The following is a 6604-nucleotide window of genomic DNA, read 5'->3' as shown; positions in this document are numbered from 1 at the left end:
CCTTTTGGGAAAAATTGGTTTATGATTTTTTATATTTATAAGTATTGAAAGTGTAAAAGGAGGACAAAATCGTTACGCAGCAAGTTATTAAAAGTGAAAGGTACAAGAAGAAGAAAAAATGCGTTTTACAGTTGATAATATTTCAAGGCCAGTCGATGCTGTTCATTCCTAATAAATATATTTAATATATTAATAAAACGTGTATTTTCTTATAAATTTGTTGACATTTCGCATCTTGAACACTTTATTCTAAAAACGGGGTTTACTTGAAAAACATTAATGTTCCACTTATTTGGCTCGTAATCAATATCAAAATTAATAGTATAGACAAAAAAGTAAGAATCCGTGCAAGATTTTTTCCGTGTAGTTCTGGCACCAATTTTTTATATTTTGTCTTGCTTTATATAATTCGTCAGAAAGGAAATACTCTTGTTTTTCATGAAAATCGGATAAAACCGTAACGGGGTTTACTTGAAACACATTAATATTCCACTTATTTGGCTCGTAACCAATATCAAAATTAATAGTATAGATAAAAGTGAAAGGTACAAGAAGAAGAAAAAATCCGTTTTACAGTTGACATTACGTAGAAATTGGAAATAGTGGAATAATAAACTAATATTTCAAGACCAGTCGATGCTGTAATTCTTAATAAATATATTTAATATATTAATAAAACGTGTATTTTATTGAAGAAAAAAATTGCCTATATAAATAAATAAAATTATATTTAAAAACGAAGGTAAGCAGTTCTAAGTTTGAAGTAAAAAGATTTACCACAAATATGTAAGATTTGTCTAAATGAATGCAAAAATTTCATTTCACTTCAATTTTTTCATTCTGTAGTATAGTGGTACATAAATATAGGAAAATATTAACCATTATATGGAATGCATTCTACCTAATTTCAACGAAAATCACATCGTTCAAAAAAATAAAAATGTCTCTGGCGCTATACGAAGTTCAACTTTCTTCACAATGAGTTAATTTTAACTTAAAGAAGGGGTCACTTTTTTCTGGGTGTAGTTCAATGAACAAAAACGAAGCAATTTTTCTATTCCAAAACAAAGTAAGATATTTTATTAAGTGGGGTACTTTTAATTACCGGTTGCAGGCAAGGTATCGATTGCACGTAGATAAAAGAAATATAGGAAAATTTCCTTATTCTAACAAGTGTGTCTGCGTAAGTTTTAAAAGGATTGAATACTTCTTAGTACGAATGAACTAAAATATTTTTCTATACTAAGTGTTATTCGTATGTATGATAGGCTTTCTATAATAAAGGAAATCAGAATTATCATTTTATAAGAAATTTTACTAAATTTGAGGGAACTTGGTTTTAGTTCGGTTTTTGTTTATTTTTACGAATGTTTTGTTATCAGTGGATAAAATTTTCTTGTTCAGTAGTAAATTCTTATACCCAGCGAAGAAAACTGTATTAGTAAAATTCCATGCCTTATTCTAGTTAATGAACTATTCCCAACTGCTTTCAGTTTAGGATTTTTTACTGAAGCAAGTAAATTTTATCATTTTAACTTAATGGAAATAAAATGGCTAAACTAAATTGATGAACATTTTTTCCTTTAGTTCTGAAGGCACTTTTTTCTGGGTGCATTACCAGCATGGGAACGAAATATCTGTTTTTTGTATTTTATAGAAATTTACTATAGTGAAGTTCGACTGTAAATACAGCACGTAAAAAATGGTTTCATCTCGTTCTTCAGAAAAGAACGAATTGCTTTATGCGTTTAGGGTTTTAACGCCCTCGTGAGTTCACTGTTATTTGAGTGTACTACTACTGTTAGATACTTTCTTGTAAAAAGATTAAAAATCGTATTAAAATAGGTTATCCCAATAGAAGGCGACCCGCCTTACAACAAATGACACACGCTCTCTCACACACACACAAAAAACACATTTATTGCGCTAAACATGTCACAATGCAAAGAAAAACACATAAAGGATGATACGAAAATTTTCCCATGTCCAATAGAAAGCCATGAAACCACCCCACAGAAGTGGAAAGATTTGCAGCAATAAGTCTATTGAATGTTTCTTTCAGAAAAGATTTGGCTTTCATTCATTGGTTTGGGTTATTGTTGGTTTCTATTCTTATTTCGAAGGAATGGTTTGTACTTCATTCCGTAACTTCATTGAAAAAAGTGTGTAAAATCCTATTGAGTGTTCCTGAAGTATTTAGTCCTGCAATGATTGAATTCAAGGAATTTAAATATGTGATCTAGAGCTTATTTGGATACGCAAAGAAAAAGCTTACGCTATTTCAATTGAACCAAACCAATTCCGTTGGAATATAAGTAATTTTTATGTTTGTTATTTAACGCCATTTCGTCTGTTTTGTTAAATACCACGTGCTTTAAATATAGTTACTGTGGCCAAATAAAAATTTTTAACCTGACGATGAACGAAATATAATTTAGATGTTGGTAAAATTGCCTTTGGTAGAATTGACTTTCTTGGTTTCCCTTTCCGCTTCACTTTACCATAAGAAAACTTGGACTGTTCTTGTTTTCACGTGAAACAAGATTTTTTAAATCGCTTGCCGAAAAATGAAATGCTGCAAATCATACGGTGCATTCCTATGATATATAGTTTTCTCCCTTGTCCAAAAGTCGATAAACATTTCAAGGTAGTTCTTACAGTTAAGTAATTCGACTCAAAAGTGGGTATCTTTATATAAAAGAAAATTTTGTAGGACTAAGGTCAATTGGGCTTCAATAATTCTGTAAAATTCTTCAAGTGAAATCTCCTATAAATTTCTTGACATGTTGCATCTTGAACACTTTATTCTAAAAAAGGGGTTTACTTGAAAAACATTAATGTTCCACTTATTTGGCTCGTAATCAATATCAAAATTAATAGTATAGACAAAAAAGTAAGAAACCGTGCAAGATTTTTTCCGTGTAGTTCTGGCACCATTTTTTTATATTTTGTCTTGCTTTATAAAATTCGTCAGAAAGGAAATACTCTGTTTTTCATGATAATCGGATGAAACCGTAAATTTGTTGACATTTTGCATCTTGAACACTTTATTCTAAAAACGGGGTTTACTTGAAACACATTAATGTTCCACTTATTTGGCTCGTAATCAATATCAAAATTAATAGTATAGACAAAAAAGTAAGAAACCGTGCAAGATTTTTTCCGTGTAGTTCTGGCACCAATTTTTTATATTTTGTCTTGCTTTATAAAATTCGGATAAAACCGTGGAAATGTCAACAGTTTCAAAAATATTTACATTTGTAAATAGTGCCAGTTCTAGGGATAAATGGTTGGATATGTAGTTTACACTTTTTATCGTTGGAAATGTAGTTTACATTTATTTACTAATTCAAATTGCCCATTCTTTGTATGTTATGAACTTTAAATAAATGAAACAAATTTGTTAAGTATTTACAATTTAATTAAACAGACAAATGTTTTACTCCCAATTGGTAATAATTGAATTTTATGTCCAAAAACATACATTAAAAATTAATTGATTTAGATATATAAGTCATTGGCATTTTAAATTTAAACCATTGTTTATTTCCAATTGTATTGGGCAATTGATACCTTCATTTTCTTGATTGTAGCATTTCCATGTTTCCTGAAATACACCCAGAAAAGGGGGCTCTAATGCCAACTGAACTTTATTTTAGTTCATGAAGATTAGTTGATTTTAGTTAAATTTTGCACAATATGAGTAAATGTTCCTTATTAGAATAATGTTTTGCTAACTTTAATGACGTGAACTAAAAATAAGAAAAAAAGTTGTATACAAATATAGTGCACAATTTTACTACAAAATGAAATGGTTCATATTTTCCTAAAATGGCAGAAGTTTGCTTAAATTGACTTCATAAGTCTCTAAAATGAGTAAATTTTACTAAAATTGTACCTGTCTTGAACTTCGTAACGCGCTAAAGGCATTTTAACAATTTTTGAATCCAATTTTTTCTTTTAACATATGAAATTTTCTTAAACAACAGAAAAAAAATTATTTTTAAAAAGATTTCTTCAGTTTGACCAAAAGTATTAAGTTATTTATAACATGTTGCAATTAGAAAACTATTTTAGTTAAAATTTTCCAAAATAGACCTACATTTTCTTCCACGGTGGGTTCACTTTTTTTTGGGTGTAGATACAAAACTTTCCAGTGATATACCTATTTTGCTTTTTCATCGCTTGGATTCAATGCACCTCTTTATATTGATATACGTTCCAAATCTATTCGATCTCACACCCATAAATTGTATTACAGAAAATTTCACAAGACCACTACACCGATTATTCCACTAAGAAAACATAATTACCAAGATTTTATCTACCTAAAGTGGTTGCATAGCACTCGTGTCTCATCCTTTGGATTTTAATCAACTGCTCATTATTTCCTCTAGTAGAAATACAAAAGTTTGAAGTGGAGTCGCGGCCTAACAAAGTGCCAGCAAAACTTTACAAAATCTAAGTGCACAGTATCACATCGAGGAAGGATTTCTGAATTACAAAGTACGATTTAATGGTGTTGGAAGAAACTCTCTTATTTCGCTCAGCTTTATGAACAACGAGTCAATGCAAACAAAATTGCCCTTGCAAAAATAATATTGACAAAAAATATTCATAACTTTCTCTTGCAACATTAGAACTGCTACACTGAAAATATATTGTCATAAAGGCAAATGATTTTTGGATTACGGATACAAATTTTTCTTTGCACACATCGATAAACTTTTCAATGAAGTTGGTTTGTCCTTATAATTAAGTGGTTTGACTTAAAAATGGGTATCTTAACGTAAAAAATGTGTGTTTGACTAAGGTGAACGTGGCCTTAATAATTCTGAAAGATTCTTCAAAATTAATGAAATTATCTTTAAATTTGTTGTCTTTCTGCATCCTGACTACAAAGCAAAAGACAAAATCTTTGGAACCGGGTAATCTTTTTTTCAGTGCATATTTCTACGGCAATTTTTGATGTTTAAGAAACTTTTGTCTACAGGCAACTAATTTAAATGTAGTATCCATTAGCCAAAAAAGTGAGTAAACAACAATTGAATCTTTATGGTATTAACACAAAAGTAATTAAAATAAAATCTTTATCTTAGAATATTGATGTGCTTTTTTCAGTGTACTTATTTTTGGAAATACTTCTACAAAACCGCCGAGTAAACGGAGGCGGAAGTGTGTAGTTGCTGTATCGCCGAGTTTGTGCTATTTCCGTTCGTTTCTTTGCAGTGGGTCGTAGATAGGAAAGTTTTCGCAACATTTTTAAATGCAAAACTTTATCGGTTACGTCCTTAACGATTCTATACAAATTAGTTGTATTCAAAAAGTTTCCGTGAAGATGTATAATTAAGTGAGGAAAAAGTTTACTTTTAGATGCCAAGATAGTAAAATACGAGATTCATTTGCAGCAACCACCAACATTGCACTGCAAATTTTTACATAATTTTTAGGTTTGATTAATAGTCTTTCTCTGTGAATAAGGAGTGCCCAAAATAATGTTTTTCCATCGGTTTGTAATGTACACATTCAATATTTTCCTTGCACGTATATTTGAATGACAGTTTTGTTTTTATCGCAACATTTGATCTTATGTGTCGACGATCGTGCTATAAAGTCATCCGTGCTTCTTACTGGTCAGTATAACTGTCATTAAAACCTCAGCAACATTTTTACTACACTATAAAAAAATACCTTTCTCCGGAATGAAATGTTATAAACACGAAATTCCATATACTCTGTAAACGATCTATTACTAAGAACGGTCGTGAATCTTATCGCTATAGAATTTTATCGCGAACGTGAGATTTGTCGTGGAGGTAAATTTTGTGGAGAGCTCGATTTCGCTCACCCACATTCCAATCCAAATTTTGTTTTTCGCTCGGCCACGCCACATACTTTACATATATTGCTTTAGTCTCATTTATCCGTAACGTAAGTTCTTTTTGTGGAGAGAGCGATAAACACGAAATTCCATATACTCTGTAAACGATCTATTACTAAGAACGGTCCTGAATCCTATCGCTATAGAATTTTATCGCGAACGTGAGATTTGTCGTGGAGGTAAATTTTGTGGAGAGCTCGATTTCGCTCACCCACATTCCAATCCAAATTTTGTTTTTCGCTCGGCCACGCCACATACTTTACATATATTGCTTTAGTCTCATTTATCCGTAACGTAAGTTCTTTTTGTGGAGAGAGCGATTCCGCTGCAATGCTTGTCGCTGCTCTTACATGCTGAAAAGGAGAACTCTTCCAATATTCCAATATTTTACCGTTAGGCAGCGTACTAGACTCTGTAATATATGAATCCATTTCATTCTCAATACTTTTAGTCTTCTGAATTTTATTCAGAATGGAGTCGTGATTTCCCCATATGGAAAACTTTGAGCTCTTGTTGTATTTGTACTGAGTGTTTTGACTGGGACAAACTCGATACTGGGACAATTCGATATGAAAAAAAATTTTAAGCTTCGGATAATCGGCCCCTTGACGCCGAAGACCCATTCATGGCCGAATGCCGATTCTTCAGTCTAGTTCCACTCACGACTCACGTGATTTACGCGTGAGTCACGAGTGTCATGGCAGCCTCCTACCACACGTCTAC

Source organism: Haematobia irritans, chromosome 4 (assembly GCF_050003625.1).
Source record: "Haematobia irritans isolate KBUSLIRL chromosome 4, ASM5000362v1, whole genome shotgun sequence".
Classification (NCBI taxonomy): Eukaryota; Metazoa; Arthropoda; class Insecta; order Diptera; family Muscidae; genus Haematobia; species Haematobia irritans.
The sequence above is the reverse complement of the archived record's forward strand: the minus strand, read 5'-3'. Positions refer to the sequence as shown.